The sequence below is a fragment of the Vicia villosa genome, linkage group LG4, assembly GCF_029867415.1.
Source record: "Vicia villosa cultivar HV-30 ecotype Madison, WI linkage group LG4, Vvil1.0, whole genome shotgun sequence".
Lineage (NCBI taxonomy): Eukaryota > Viridiplantae > Streptophyta > Magnoliopsida > Fabales > Fabaceae > Vicia > Vicia villosa.
The window spans coordinates 178,496,687-178,513,898 of NC_081183.1; the positions used below are offsets into that span (position 1 = coordinate 178,496,687).

At 35.6% G+C, this 17,212-nt stretch overlaps 1 long non-coding RNA gene across 1 annotated transcript; it reads right to left on the reverse strand.

Annotated features, from left to right (window-relative positions):
• Nucleotides 1-15,194: 15,194 nt before the first annotated feature.
• Nucleotides 15,195-16,114, reverse strand: LOC131600418 (uncharacterized). Its single transcript, XR_009283135.1, has 3 exons — nucleotides 15,944-16,114; nucleotides 15,683-15,866; nucleotides 15,195-15,356 (listed from the first exon to the last, which is right to left on the reverse strand). It is a non-coding gene; the product is annotated as an uncharacterized LOC131600418 (long non-coding RNA).
• Between the last annotated feature and the right edge of the window lie 1,098 nt (nucleotides 16,115-17,212).

Sequence of the window (17,212 nt, forward strand, 5' to 3'; positions counted from 1 at the left end):
CCTGCAAGACCACTAAACCTTGGCAACAAGTGTATTAAACCAGATTTCAATTCAAAGGGAACAACAACATCATCATATTCAATACATAAACCATTATAATTAACATCAAGTGCAGCTAGCTGCCTTAGTGTTCTTTGATCAACCATGTTATCAAAATCAAGTTCAGAATCAAAATCAATTAAGCAATGCAGCAACAAATGCGAAAATGCCAACAATGTCCTATAACAGCCATAAACAAATAGAATGAAGGAACACGATTAAAATAAGTTCAGAAAAATATGAAAACACAAAATTTAATCTAATTAGATGAAATAAGAATTTTAGGATTTTTTTTGGATTTTTTCGACTCTATGAAAACAGTAAAAAATTCATTAAAAATAGAAAAACGATGAATTTGGCGATTTGGGGTTGAATTCCCTTACTCTTCTAGGGTAAGGGAGATTAAGGGAGTATTGATCGCACAATTTTTCTGCTCCCAATAGGCAAAAACAGATTATCGATTAGACTCAATTTCCAAAAAAAATCGTTTTTCCGACTCAAAACATTATAAAATACAAAAATAAGACAAGCAAACCATGGAAATGTATAAGTACAACCGTAGAGGAATGTGCATCAAAATGCACTGATCAATATCCTTGCTTACACAAAAAAAATAAATAGTTAAAAACATTTCAAATGACAAGTTTAGTTAAAGAAATAAAGAAACTATCCTAAATAATTAAGAACATCTTGCACTAATTTTGGGTCGCATTTTAATTTTTGTCGTTCCAACATTTCTTTGTGCATATGAGGAATCTTATACTTATTCGAACCTCTTGTTTTCATGATATTAATCATGCACGATTGCAGACTTAAAAATAAATGATTTGATTTCACCATTGAAAATTCTTGAAATGATTTCTCAACTGCTTTCAAAAGACAGTTGATAGATTTAGGCGACTCCTTTTACTGCAAAGATTGATTAGCGCTAAAAAACCAAGATCTAAAATATTTAAATCTGAAGAATTTAGAGGTTGACAAATCATTCGGATATCAAAACCATCTTGTAAAGCTACTCTTCGAAAATCATCATCATTACCATCAATGTGAGTTCTTGCATTGTCTTGTCAGATAAATATAGAATGACTTAAATCCTCTCTTGGCCATTTTGCTTTGATAGTAGGTAAGACTTTATCAAGCAAAAACGTCTTTATAACCTGTTTATCAACCGCGGTTACTGGTTTGGTCTCTAGTGTTCCTGCAATTCTATTAACACTAGGCCTCTTAGCCGACTCTTGGGTGATAAAAGGAAATATACCAATTTTTTCAGAAAATAGTTCAATTTTTCCATTCTATGGGATACATCACCATATACACCATTTTCTTTTCCTTGTTTCCAAATGCGTTGAATAGTATGTACGGTTACTGAAAATTGTGATGCCACCAATTTAGTCACCTTTTTTTTTCAATTTTCTTTCAATATTTTTTCCAAGAGAGATTCATATATGGTCTTTCATACATCATTAGACAACTTTTTTTCTTCTTCTAGAGTGAGTGTTTGTTGATGCTTCTAACAATTCTAATTTGCAACTTCATCCATGATATTTTCATCTATAAATTCGATAATATATTTTAGTTTTCTTGCCATAAATGTAATAGTAATAGTAATAGTAATAGCAAGCTTACTAAGTAAATATTATTATAAAAACATTCCATTGATAAAGAAATATTGAATGTTGCATGAGCTTGACTTTGATTAATGTCACCATTTAACTAAAATAGAAAATCCAAAGTTGTAAAATAAGAAGTAACATATAAAAATAAAAATATATATTAATTTACAAATAAATAATTTATACATATCGGTATTTAAATTTGATTCATGCAATATGTCTTCCATATGTATGTCATCTTCCACAAACAATTCATCATTTAAGTCAATAAAAATAGAGTTTGATAGTACTATGTGAGCATCTAAACTTTCATTAACATCAGGGTCGGTCGGATTGAGATCCTCTCACGCTTGTTTTCCACTGCTAAGCGGAAAATAAAAATAAAAATATATGTCATCCATATAAAAATAAAAATATATATTAATTTACAAATAAATAATTTATACATATCGGTATTTAAATTTGATTCATGCAATATGCCTTCCATATGTATGTCATCTTCCACGAACAATTCATCATTTAAGTAAAAAAAAAAAATAGAGTTTGATGGTACTATGTGAGCATCTAACCTTTCATTAACATCAAGGTCGGTCGAATTAGATCCTCTCCCGCTTGTTTTCCACTTCTAAGCATTCTGCTTAAATCTCAGCCTTTCATTAAGAGTTTTTCTCTCTCATACAAACTATTTCTTTCTATTTATTTTTTAAAAAAAATAATTTCAACCCTTAGATTAGACCAGGAGGGTGTTACCCTAGGATTTCGACTTACCAATAAATGGGCAACTGGGGCTCAAAATTGGTAATAGGGCCTCAATTTGGTAAAAAGGCACTAAATTGGTAATTGGGCCTCAATCAAATATCTACATTGCCATTTGGGTCGAAGCGGTTCGACTAAGTAATGCTTAGTAGTCGAAGCTGTTCGACTAGGAAGATTATCAGAGGCTTCAGCGTTCGACCAAAAGTATGCGAAGACTTAAGAATTTTGCTGCAGAAACTGAAGTGGAAGTCGAGAGGTATTAGAATTTAAGAGGCAGTTTCAAGCAGTTTTCTGGCAGTTCTCACAGGACGCGTGGAAGTCTCACAATTGAAGATCTTGCATGTCGAAAACACGTGTTGACTGATAACCAGTCGACTGTTAGTAGTAGTTATTTTATTTTACTATTTAAGCAAGTTCCATAGGAATAGTTAGGGGTCCGCATTTTCTACATAAACACAAGTAAACTCAAATCTCTGTGCAAAAATGAGTGACGAGTGCAACCTTGGAATGTACGTATGCGTACCAGTTTAATTAATGCAATCATTTTACATTATATTTCATCTTTCAGTGCACATTTACTGCTTTTTTATTGCTTTGATTTACTTTAAAGCCTTTAATTTCAGTGTTTACTTTTACTTTAAAGTCACTATTTGCATTTAATACAAACCAGATATACATAATATAACAAAATAAAGCAATTAGTCCTGGAGTATTCTAGTTGACTCCGCAAAAGTAACCTTTAAAAAGGAAACTAGCGCTTGTTTACCATTTTTCTGGGTAAACAAATTGGCACACCCGGTGGGACACGTCAATTGTTGTTTGTTTTATATTTGTTAGTATAATAGTTATGTATGATATTAAGAAGTGGTCGGAAATTAACTAACATGGCTGAAGTTAATACAAATAATTCTGATCTTTCTGGAAATCAAGGAGGTGTTCTGACTGGAACAACACCACAAAATGCCGCAGATTCATCCCCTGTTGAAACAACAAATACTGGAGGATCGACGGCAGCAATATTGGTATCATCACCAACGAATATACAGTCACCATTTAATCCATTACGACCGTCGTTTCATGGAATGCTGCCTCCACCAGGTTTTAACCCTCAGTTTGGAATGCCCACGTCTATGATGCAAGGTTTGCACACAAATCCTTCATTATATTCTGACAGCATGATGGCTACAAGCACATCAAATCTAGGGGGTCGACCTATAGGCATAGGGTATAATCACCAGGTTTTGCCATCTTTAAGTACTACATCAATGTTGTCAATTCGACAACAAATGGACGAAAGTAATCATGAAATGGTGAATGTCCTTACTCAACAAATGGGATCTGTTTTTACTCCCATGATAAATAACACGAATCGAAGTTATGAAATATTGGCTGGACAGATGGCCAGAATTGCAGATTTCTTTGGAGCGCCCCCACAACCAAACCTTTCGACTGCTCAAGGGTCAAATGTGAGAGGGGTCGAACCTATAGGACAAGGAGATCAAATTGAGCAAGAGATCCCTAGAATAGTACAAAGGCATCAAGATGCTGACCAGGTTCTTAGGAACATCCAGCAAGATGTCAATGTTGGACACAATAATATCTCTAATGTAGTTGAACAAATTTTAGTTCAGAATGGAATAAATGTAGGTTTGCATAGACCAAATTTCGTTTCCCCGCTGTCAGAATATGTAAGGCAAACAGAATTGCCTAGGGGTTGGAAAGTTCCAAAATTCACTAAATTTTCTGGTGAGACTGGCGAGTCGACGGTCGAACATATTGCTAGGTCCAGACAGAGGCTGGAGAAATAGCGAACGATGAAAATATAAAGATGAAGTATTTTCCAAGTTCTTTAACAAAAAATGCATTTACTTGGTTCACGACTTTATCTCCCCGATCTTTGTTCTCATGGAACCAATTAGAACGATTGTTTCATGAACAATTTTATATGGGACAGTCGAAAATTAGTTTGAAAGAATTAGCTGGAGTTAGGCGAAAGGGTACAGAACCAGTCGATGACTATCTAAACCGTTTTAGGTTACTGAAAGCTAGATGTTTTACACAAATTCCTGAACATGAGTTAGTCCAAATGGATGCATGTGGGTTAGATTATTTCATAAGGAAGAAATTAGACACCCAACATTTGAGAGATATGGCACAACTGGCAGATAGAGTACGCTAGGTCGAAAGGCTAAAAGCTGAAAAGGCCAGAGCTAGTAAATATCATAAGAAAGAAAAAATAGCTTATGTTACTACAAGTGAGTTCGACTCTAATAGCGACAGTGAATACAAAGAGGGAGAGGTCAACGTGGCTGAATTAAAGCCAGGGCCACCATATATCTGTAAATTGCTCAAGCCCTCAAAAGATAAAAATCTGATTGAAAGTAAAAATGAAAAATTTTCTAGTAAAACGTATTCATTCGATATAACGAAATGTGATGAAATATTTGATTTGTTGGTTTCTGATGGACAAATCATAATACCCCCAGGACTTAAAAATCCTCCTCTTGAACAAAAGAAAAAAAGAGGATTTTGTAAATTTCATAATTTCTTGGGTCATAAAACTTCTCAATGTGTCCTTTTCAGAGATTTGGTGCAAAAAGCTTTGAAAGAAGGAAGGTTACAGTTTGGAGAAAAGCCAAAGTCATCAATGCAAGTTGATACTGATCCTTTGCAAGTCGAAGAGGCTCACTATACTGAGCTTGCTGATGTGATGATGGTTGAGACTACTGCTGGTTTCGTTAGAACGCAAAACGGCGCTACTGATGGCAAAGTTTTGAACATGGTTTATCCTGAACCAAAAGAAAGTCTTTTGAAATTACTTGAGAGATGCCACAATAACAACTCTCAAGTTGGATTATGCCCAAGGTGTGATGCTGTTTTCAATGTCGATGCTGCAAACAAAGTGAGGTTCGACCCTCGTCGAGGCAAGAATCGTCAATTCATGTATACAGGAGAAAACAGTGGTCGAAGGGTTGGAGAATACAGGAAGATGTTTGAAAAACCAAGGACTTTCCGTCCCAAAACGGATGTCCCTGAAGACAAATGGTTGAAACCCATTAACTTCAGAGGTAAACGCCCAGAATGGCAGATTCAAGGCGATGGAACCAATGCTGAAGGTTCTTGGACGGATAGTGGATCTAAAAGAAAGGATTACATATCTCCAAACTACAAAGGAAAGAACCCCATGACTCGAACGCAGTGGAGGCGTTACCAAAGAAGCCACAAGAATGGACAAGAAGGTTCGAAAATGGTGCAGGCAGGATTTTCTCACTATCAGTCAAAACCTTTTCACAGGAAGTTGACTGAGGAGCAGGCTAAAATAGCAAATGAAAGATTAGCTGCTGGGATGATCCTAGGAAAGAAACTGATTAAAGAATTGGTTGACGATGATGCTCTGATCCTCAATACAGAAAAAGAGCCTGAGTATTCTCCACTGTCGGACGAAGAGGTCGATGACAACTTTGACATAGAGTCAGATGAGTTGCTAATCGACTGTGGAATTGTCTCTATACTTCCAGCGGAGTTCGACAGAGTATCTGAGGTATCTGAGAACGAAGATGATTTTCTTTCTGACGAGAATGTGGAAGAAACACCTGTTTGTTACTATGTAATGGGAAAAGGAGTGGTAGAAGAGCAAAAGGATGTGTTTGAGAGGCCAGGTCGAGGAATGATGTATCATTTGAAGCCTTTGTTCATAAGGGCGAAAATGGATGGTGTTCCAATAAACAAAGTGTTTGTTGATGGTGGGGCTGCTGTAAACTTAATGCCCTATTCCTCACTCCAGAAAGTAGGAAAGTCTGATAAAGACTTAAGACCCCATAATATGGTACTGTCGAATTATGAGGGCAAGACAAGTGGAATACTTGGAGTAATTCAAGTAAAACTAGCTGTTGGTTCGTCTGTCAGGTCAACCGTCTTCATGGTGATTGCTTCTCAGGAAAATTTTAAACTACTGTTGGGTCGATAATGGATCCATGGTATTGGGGCAGTTCCTTCCACCTTACATCAGCGTGTGGCCATTTGGAGACCAGATGGTATAGTGGAGAATATTGAAGCTGACCAAAGTTATTACAAAACTGAAAGTGGTCGCAGACACTTCGACCAGCATTTGGCAAATGTAGCTCCTTGCTACAAAGCAGAAGATGTATATCCTTCTGATGAAAGTGTGTCTAAGTATCTGAACTTAGACCCAAATTATGGTTTCATTTGGAATAAAGAAGATCCTAATGAACCATTGAACCATGAAAGTCCTCCAGAGCAGAGGACAACAGTCAAAGACGATGACCACTGAGTCAGAGTACCTGGCTCGAATAACGGCTTATTTGGCCGAAAACAAAGAAAGAGCGGCTTTAGAAGCCGAACTAGAGAAAAATATGGCGATTGAGGCCATGGTAGTAAAAAATGAAAACAATCAAGAAGTCGATCACCAAGTCGAACGACTCGACGGGATATACGATGACGAACCTTTAGGTTTCAAAATGGATCCATCAGGATCGGTAAAAAGGATGCAAGCTCAAGATCCTCTTGAGGAAATTGATTTAGGTGATGGAGTCATTAAAAGGCCTACTTATGTAAGTACAAGGCTTACAAGTGACCTAAAGACCAAGTTGATTCGACTTTTGAAAGAATACAAAGATTGTTTTGCATGGGATTACAATGAAATGCCTGGTTTAAGTCGACATGTGGTGGAGCATCGACTACCATTAAACCCAGGGAAGAAACCTATCAAGAAGCTTCCTAGGAGATTTGCGCCAGAGGTTATGGAAAAAATCAAAATAAAAATTGAAAGATTGCTGAAAAGCAAGTTTATTCGAACTGCGAGGGGATTTCCTGGGCTTCGTGGTTCACAAGAAAGGCATTGAGATAAACCAAAATAAGACGAAAGCAATCTTGGAGCTAAAGGCGCCAGAAACAAAGAAACAACTCCAGTCATTGTTGGGGAAGATTAATTTCTTGAAGAGATTTATCTTAAATCTAAGTGGCAAAACGAAGATCTTTTCACCACTTGTGAAGCTCAAGAACCAAGATCAATTCAAATGGGAGCAAGAACATCAACAGGCATTCGACAAAATAAAAGCTTATTTAACTAAGCCTCCTATTTTGTTACCCCCCAATAGGACAAAAAGTATGAAATTGTACATAGCTGCATCAGGCTCGACAATTGGGAGTATGTTGGCCCAAGAAGATGATAATGGCGTCGAAAGAGCTATATATTATCTAAGTCGAACCCTAGTAGATGCTGAAACTAGGTATAATGATATTGAAAAATTATGCTTATGCTTGTATTTCTCATGTAACAAACTTTAGCAATATATAAAGCCTGTTGATGTGTATGTGTCCTCTAATTTTGATATTATTAAACATATGTTGTCTAAACCAATTTTGCATAGTCGAATTGGTAAGTGGGCCTTAGCGCTAACTGAGTTTTCCTTAACATATGTTCCTTTAAAAGCTATGAAAGGACAAGTTGTGGCTGATTTTATATTCGACCATGGGTTAGTCGAACTGTCTGTAAATCAAGTCGAACAAACTAACTGGAAACTGTTTTTGACGGTTCTAGTCACAAAAATGGATCAGGCATTGGAGTCTTGATTATTTCTCCCAAAGGACTTCCAACAGAGTTCCATTACAAAATGAAAGAAGTATGCTCTAACAATGAGGTCGAATATGAAGCCTTGATCACTGGTTTGAAGGCCCTAATAGATTTAGGGGCAACACGGGTTGAGATTCGAGGTGATTCTGAGCTAGTGATTCGACAAATCAAAAAAGAGTATAAATGCATCAAAGAAAATCTAATAATGTATTATGCAATTGTGATACACTTATTAGAAAAATTCGAACATGTTGAGATCTTGCATGTACCAAGATCTAACAATTACATTGCCAATGAATTGGCACAAATTGCTTCTGGGTATAGAGTTTCTAAAGACAAGTTAGAAGATATGGTCGAGATCAAGAATAAAGAAACCCATGAAGTATTAGACAAATCAGGTCAATTGTCGACGTCAAAATTCGAGGGGGTAGGTGATAATGTTGAAAGTAAAGTTGAAAGTAAATATTTGTATGCCTTGGAAATTTTTGCCATCGACAATATGACTGATGCTGATTGGAGAAACCCATTGGTCCAATACCTAAATAATCCAGTCGGAGGAACTGATCGAAAGATTAAATATAGAGCTCTAAAATATGTGATATTAGGAAATGATTTATACAAGAAAACAGCTGAGGATATATTGTTGAAATGCTTAAGTGAAGTTGAAGCATATTTTTATATAAACCTATACTTCAAGAAATTCACATAAGAGAATAAAAAACTAAGAGATTATATTAAAATGGCTAAAAATTTGGCCAATCATTACAAAAGGTTCTTATAAAGCACATTGGCGATCATTACAAAATTATAGCCAGTCAGTCGAAAAAGAAATTACAAAGCAGGGAAATTGTTCCTAAAATAGGCTAACTTGGTTGACTCAAAATCAATCTTAGAGTCAAGTCGAGACAGGTTTTGTTTAAGCTGTCGAATGTTATTTTCCAACTTGAGTGCATTCTCACCATGACCAAGTCCTTTCAAGACTTCCTGGTTAATAATTTCAGGCAAAGGGACCTCTTCAGTTTGAGCCAAACTGATTTTCTCTTGCTCAAGATGTTGAATCTTTTAGTTGAGTTCATCAATTTGAGCTTTGTAATCAGCAATATTGTTGTCGATCTCGCCCTGCTTATCAGAAAACTTTAAAGTTTTCTCCTAAAATTCTTCAACCTTTTTCGTCGAAGCTGCACTGGCATCCCATTCTCTCTCCATTTCACGCTCTTTGTTCTTTGCCTGAAGGGTAATGTTCTTCTTCGTCATAAGGTCCCTCCAAAGTTGGTCGAAGTACGCCTCAAAATCAAAGAAGAATTGAACAACAACTGGTGGAAGAGAGGCTTTGATCAATAAATCTAAGATCTTACGAATTTCTCAACCAAGATGTTCAGAACTTTCAAGAACAGCGAGAAACTCAGGTTCGTTCAGATGGGTTTTCAGCTGACATATAGCTTCGACAAGGGAAGCAGCAATCTCAGCATCAGGATTGGTCGATTGAGCAGGAATCTCAAAAGAGCTTGGTCGCAGCTTCTGAAGTCGAAAGAGAGCCTCCAAAGGATTAGTTTTCTTCAAATCTAAAATCTCCTCCTGACTAAGAGAACTGTTGGAGTTAGTATCGTCAGCAATAGAATGTTGTTTTGACTGAGGAACTGCATTATGTTCTGGTCGAGGGACATCTTCAGCAATCTTTGTGGTAGGAGTCTGTTCGACGATGGGTTTGTCCTGAGGATCTGTTCGACCTCGACCTGGAGTGTTAGCCGAATCAGTGTTGCTTCCAAAAGCATCAGTCCTTTGAGGGCTAGAAGGATTGGAGTCGGGAGTAGCTTCAGCAATTTTTTCAGCAACCTCGACAATTTTCTCCTGAGTATGGTCGACAGTTGGTGCATTCTATTCAAGAAAAGCGTTAGAAAACAGAGATATTGAAAGAAATATATTAGAAGAGAGTGTTAAGTTACCTCCGTAAGAGTTTGAGACGAAGAAATTGTTGGAGCTGTTTGAGGTTCGACAACCACTTTGGGAATGTTTTTAATAATTTTCCGTTGCTTTGGTGGAGTCGGAAGCGGGGAGTTGTGAAAAAATGTCACTTTCATGATTTGGTAGAGAGGTAGTTTCCTCTGAGTCAGCAGAGACTATCAACTAAAGAAGAAGAAAAAATGACAATCAACAAAGGTTGAAATAGTATTGATGAAAGAGTAAAGGTCAAGATAAATACCTTTCTAACAGTTTTATTCTTCTTGGTGGTGGTGTTGCTCGACGTATTGGGACGTTTTTGACCTAATTTAGGAGCAGAGACTTCAACTTGAGTGGTAGGATCAGACCCTGAAAGGTCTAAATTTGAAATTATAACATTGCTATTAATAATAAAGAAACGAAAGCGAACGAAAAATACTTACTTATCGTAAGTTGATTCTCCAACTTGTCGAATGCGGTATTCAGTTTCTTGACAAAAGAATCTCCGTCAAAAAGCTGGTAATATTCAGACCACCACTCACTAAATTCTTTAGTGGTGAAATAGGAGTTTTGGAAGGTAAATGTTGGGTGTTCCAGAGATTGTTTGTTGTGAAACTTTAAACAGCCAAGATGTTGACGAGCCGTGAACAGTCGACCAGAATAACAAATGTCTTTGTCATGGGAATACAGGCTTTTGGGTAGCATCTGGCTCAAACCAAATTGTCGAGAGACCAAATTTGGTTGATAACTGACAAACCCATAGCACTTGCCTGTCGATTCAATACGGTGAGAGAGAAGCGTTGGAGTCAGAAAAGCAGCCCAAATAGCATTTAATTGAGCTCGAAGGGTTGGAGTATTTCCAGGGAAAACAACCTTAAACCAAGTTGGCCCAAAACATCTGTTGGAGAAAGGGGCCATAGAAGATATGAATGTTTTACATTCAGAATATAATCTCACATATTTGAGAAGGTTAGGCCTGTTAGACTCATCTTGAGGAGTTTGAAAAGCGAGTTTGACACCTTCGACCCTCCTATCATACATGACCTCCAGAACAGAACGAGAGACAGTATAGCCAACATGTGACTCGAAGGTGGCATTCAACCAATGTTGTAAAAGCCAATAAGGTCCCGACAGAGATAGCTGCTTTGAGGTTTCATGAAGGCGTTTGATCCTTAGAGATGCTATGCTTAAAGTATGATAAAGATAAGCGAGAAGAAGCTTACCTAAAGAGACCCTTCGACCTTCATGAATCTGAATAGCCAAAGGTATGTAAGCTTTGGCAATCTGAACTGATCCTGGACAGAACAGTTAGTATGACAGCCAGTAGGTGAGGAAAGCAACATGTTCTTCGTCAGAAACTTCTTCTATTGACTTATCAAAATGATCTTGCATATACTTGGTAATGGTAGCATTGGTGAAGTTGAAATTCATTTCTGTGGGAAGAGTTGGGTCGAAGATCTCACCCAATGGCGAAAGTCCTTTGATGGCAGCCACGTCGAAGAGAGTGGGAGTCATCATTCCACAAGGAAAGTGGAAGGTGTTAGTCGAACCTTCCCAGAAGAAGATCGAAGCAAGTAGCAAGGGAGGACAAACTCTATGACCAGTCCTGGATAATTGTATGATGTCGAAGATGCCCAATTCCTCCCATCTTTGTTGTTTTTTCGCTTGAACTTTGTTAAGCCAAGCCAAGTATTCCTTGTTACCAGGAGCTGGAGTTGAACGAAACACCCTAAGCGAAGGATCCATAAACTTCAAGTCGAGGGGACGTGGCTTGTCGAAAGCCACAGGCATGGTGGTTTGGAAACAAGGGAAGAAACCAGCGGTTTGCTCTGGGTGGTAACGGTGGTCTGGTAATGGCCCTGAGAAAGCCATTAATTTATCAATAATCTGAAAAGGGATTAACATCTGGTTTTGCCAAATGACGGCTTTGGCTTCAGAAAGGTTGGGTTGAGGAATGAAATCTAATCCCTGTTCTTCTTCTTCACGGGACATGATAAACCCTAAAGGGTTCGCACCCGTAGCGTACACAGTGGTGTTGGTGGTTGTAGCTGCCATTGTTGTGTATGAAAGAAGAAGAAGAAAATGGGTAAAGGTTAAAGGAAAAGAGATGATTCTTTGATGATTCTTTGATGATTCTTTCTGAAATGTATGAGAAGAGAAGTAAAACGAGAAGAAAGAAAGAAAAAGGAGAAAGAAGTTGTATATATATATATATATAAGCTGGTGGTGACGTCATTAGGAATCGTGCAAAAAAGAAGTTGTAAAATCAAAGGTCATGTCAAAGAAACGCTTTGAAAACTGGGTTCAGAAAGTGGGAGCAGTTATAGCCCATAACCTAGCGTTTAGGTAATAATTAGTGCCTGGAAAAATGAAATGTAATCATGGCGTAATGGAAATTAACAAAAGTCGAAACTCAAGAAAGAACTGAAACACCATCTTTTCTCTTTCCTAAAGTCAGTCGAAAGAAGTCGCTTGGGGGGCAATTTGTTACCCTAGGATTTCGACTTACCAATAAATGGGCAACTGGGGCTCAAAATTGGTAATTGGGCCTCAATTTGGTAAAAAGGCCCTAAATTGGTAATTGGGCCTCAATCAAATATCTGCATTGCCATTTGGGTAGAAGCGGTTCGACTAAGTAATGCTTAGTAGTCGAAGCTGTTCGACTAGGAAGATTATCAGAGGCTTCAGCGTTCGACCAAAAGTATGCGAAGACTTAAGAATTTTGCTGCAGAAACTGAAGTGGAAGTCGAGAGGTATTAGAAGTTAAGAGGCAGTTTCAAGCAGTTTTCTGGCAATTCTCACAGGACGCGTGGAAGTCTCACAATTGAAGATCTTGCATGTCGAAGACACGTGTTGACTGATAACCAGTCGACCGTTAGTAGTAGTTATTTTATTTTACTATTTAAGCAAGTTCCATAGGAATAGTTAGGGGTCCGCATTTTCTACATAAACACAAGTAAACTCAAATCTCTGTGCAATAATGAGTGACGAGTGCAACCTTGGAATGTACGTATGCGTACCAGTTTAATTAATGCAATCATTTTACATTACATTTCATCTTTCAGTGCACATTTACTGCTTTTTTATTGCTTTGATTTACTTTAAAGCCTTTAATTTCAGTGTTTACTTTTACTTTAAAGCCACTATTTGCATTTAATACAAACCAGATACACATAATATAACAAAATAAAGCAATTAGTCCTGGAGTATTCTAGTTGACTCCGCAAAAGTAACCTTTAAAAAGGAAACTAGCGCTTGTTTACCATTTTTCTAGGTAAACAGAGGGACTGATGCACCAAACCAGCAACAGAGGATCCGTTTCTGGGTCGGTCCTAGGAGTAGGCCACCAAGACTACCGCAGAGGACCTCACATTTTTATTTCATATTTATAAAATTGTATTTCATTGTTTTTTTTAATTTAATTATATTATATACTAATTAAATATTAACATTTATTTAAAATATATAATAACAACAATTATTTAAAATGTGTATTATTTGGTTTGTTAGTTTAAAAATCAAACACATAGATAATATATTTTTAAAATTCTTTAATATAATAGGAGATTTAATATCTAATTATTTTTTTTATTATTTTTCAATTATGATTTTTTTTTAAATAATAAGAGTAGTTAGATGAGTTAGTTTTATTATCAATTAAAATAAAATTGATTATAATAATATGATATTTTACACCCTACAACATCTAATCTAAAATATATTAGTTTTGAGAGAAAAAAATATTTTATTAGAAATATTTTATTTAAAATTTCGTCTCAGGCCTCCCGAAGTGTTGGGCTGACCCTGATTAACATCACCATCTACATGTGTGTATAATAATCAACAATTAAAAAAATATAATTAAAAATATATAAGAATATGAACATAAAAAAGGCTTAGGTAATATTTCACCTATTTTGTGTTATCATCTTCCAATAATACTTCATTATCAAGATCAAATGGAAAATAATTTGATAAAAAAAATTGAATTGATGAAGAAGAGCTTTGATTTATATTATATCAAATATCAAATTCATTACGAGTACTACATAATTTATAGATTAATCATGTGAAAATTTTCCAAAATTTGGAGGTACAGTTAAGTAGAAAATTTGGCGGTACTATTACAAATTTGGCATGCCGGGATGAATTTGCTAATCGCTTTAAAATATTGAAACTTGATTTCAATTTGGCTTTTGTATTTTACGTTTCTAAAACACATTTCTACTGCTTTCTTGTGAATTTTCTTGAGTGTCTTTACAAATTATTTTTTGACAATAAATACTCTTGCATGTGTGTCATACATTGACTACTTAAATAAGTTTCTAATGAGGTTAGTTTAGTAAAATTCATAATTTTATTAATAAATTTATTCTTTTTATTCTTAATATGATGATCGGTAAGTCGATGATCAAAGTTGCTTTGGTGAGGTGACAAGTGTTATCTCTTAATATTTTCATGCTCAAAAATAGTATCCCGTGTTGTATGAATTTCAAAGATTAATAAATGTTTCACTTTATTCAATCAAAAAAGTTTATATCACATTGGAAGTGGTCAAATTCCTTAAATGCGTCTATGTCTAGCAATATGTTTGATATTTTTAAAAAGTTCAAAAAACAATACGATCTTATATGCTAATGTAGTATATTGTTTTTTAAACTTTATTAAAATATCTAACATATTTCTAGATATAGACGCAACCCTCCAAAACCATCTCTTTCAAAACCCTCTAAAAACCAACTCCCAAACAATCCCTAAAAGAAAAGTATTTACTTTTTTTTTTTACCAAGATGAAGATAACTTAATTCCATATTTCAGACTAAGAGACTTTAACTATGAAACTAACTAACTACCTTTTTTATTGTAGTTGAGTTTTTTCCGACTTACAAAAATGATTGTTTCCTTTGCATCCATTATTTGTCAGCATCTACCCATGATCAAGATGTACTTAACTTATATTCAGAAGATCCATATAAATTGTTCCTCACTCAAACTTCCTAAACCTATTCACCTATTATCTTAGATTGGTTTTTATCTACAAAAATCCTTGCAATCATAAAACAGGACCGACGAAACTGAAATGTTGTAGTTGTACCACGAAAGCATATTCATATAAAAATAAAAGAAACTGAAATGTTGTAGTTGTACTACGCAAGCATATCATAGCACACAACATCTTGTAGTAGATGTTAAAAACTAATTGTCAATATTCATTGTTTCTGCTCAAATGCTCAGCATGTTAAGAAGCATTGATACAGAATGTGGCCACCTAAGCCCAAAAGAACAAAAGACAATAAAACGCATATCAATAGCTTTGGTTTGACGAGCACATATCAATAGTTTTGGTTGAAAATAAATGGAGGAATTTGACCGATAACATTCTTTTCGACTGTCCACCATTCTGAGCTTCAGAAGACCTGAACAAATCATCATCTGTTTCCAGTCAGGCACAAACTCAAAAATTATGCTACATCCTCATCCTTGAGTTGTAGAGTTTTAAAATTAAGGTTGCATGAAATGAGGCAAAAAAATTTAAAAAAAATAAAAATAAAGTATATTGAGAGATAGTTTGATTAAATACAAAACTAAATGGTGTAAATTAAATTTTATATAGCTCTACGAGACCACCAAACCATGAAAAACATTCAATCAGAGTATTAAAAGACAATGACATGAATAGAGTTTAAAGAAGAAAAGAAACAAATTCCGATATTATAAAAAGTGAGGTCTAAAACATTAATACCTGGTTAGTCTTTTTTGATGGCACAAGAGATGACCTCAATGGAACGATCAAACTTCTTCTTAACACTGGCCTGGAAAATTGTTGGGGAAGCATCATCTTGTTTTTTTGCCTTAAAGGTAATATAAAAATATCCAGGAAGCAAACGGTTTGCCTTGACGAGGCTATCAAAATCAAATTTTGGATCCTAGATAAATAAGAAAATTAAAACAACAACAATAATAATAATAAGAATAATGAATGAGTTTTGTAATGGTTTAAAACCTGATGATTGTGTTTGTTGAATGCTTTCAAAGCAGTTTTACAATATCCAGTTAGACGACCGCTATCTCTTCCGTCTATGTCAATGGGATGGATACCACCACATGGTGTAAAAATAGTTGGAGGGTTATAAACACCATGTAAAAATATTGGTGGATGGTCATTAACATCATATTCATGTTCCTGAGTTGTCCGGAATGAATCAACGTGAAAGAGAAAATCAATCATCAAAAGAAACACAAAATTATTCATCATGAGAAACAATAAAATTAATCATCAAAACACAAAAATAATCATCTAAGTTAAAGAGAGATACATACACAAGCCTCTGCCGTTTCGATTTCTATTCGATGTTTTCTCCTAGCCGCCATTTTAGCCCTGAATTGTTTTTCTCTATCAGCCTCGAATTGTTTCTTCCTCGAGTATCTGATTATTTTCTTGTATGTCAAATCTGATTTCAGCGGTGTGCCTCTTTTAACAACATGTTTCTGTTTCAGCCGGTTACCTCTCTCAACACTGCTTTCCTGCAACAAATGTTTCCGTTTCCGTTTCAGCCGCCTATCTCTTTCAACACTGCTTTCCGCCATCGGCAACAAAACCCTATATTTGTTCGGCTGCAAAGAATCACAGACAACTACTATTCTCCTTATATATAATCACTCACCCGCCCCGTAGCATAACAAAACCCTATAATTCTTTTAAATCCAAATCCCATATATATCATATAATTCTATAATAACACTTATTTATTTCAAACAAATTATTTTAAACTCATTTCTTACCTTATTAAAAATCCAACTCTACCTTTATATTTTTTTTAAATGGGAAAACAAAGATGGGACTATAAAGAGTATGTACAACCCAGTGGCTCATTTGTAACACACTCTAAACCCCGCAAGAAATATGAGTTCAAATGTTTCCTCGTGTTACGTGACTCACTGTCTAAATATAGATAAATAAGAACTAGTTTCTCCGACTAATTCTTGCAAGAAGCACCACTATTTTTGGTCCCTGAATGATTTCGTATAAAACATCATTTCAACATAAGGATGAGAATTCATATCGTGAAAATATATAATAAGTAATGCATAATAAATATTCACCAACCGAATTCATTACATTTCATATATTCATCTATTCAACATTTTCCAATATATTTCATATATTCATATATGCAACATTACTCCACAATTCAATTCAAAATACCAAAAATCAGGGTCGGCCCTAGGCCAGGGCAAGCAGGCCCACAGTTCAGGGCCTCAAAAAAATAGG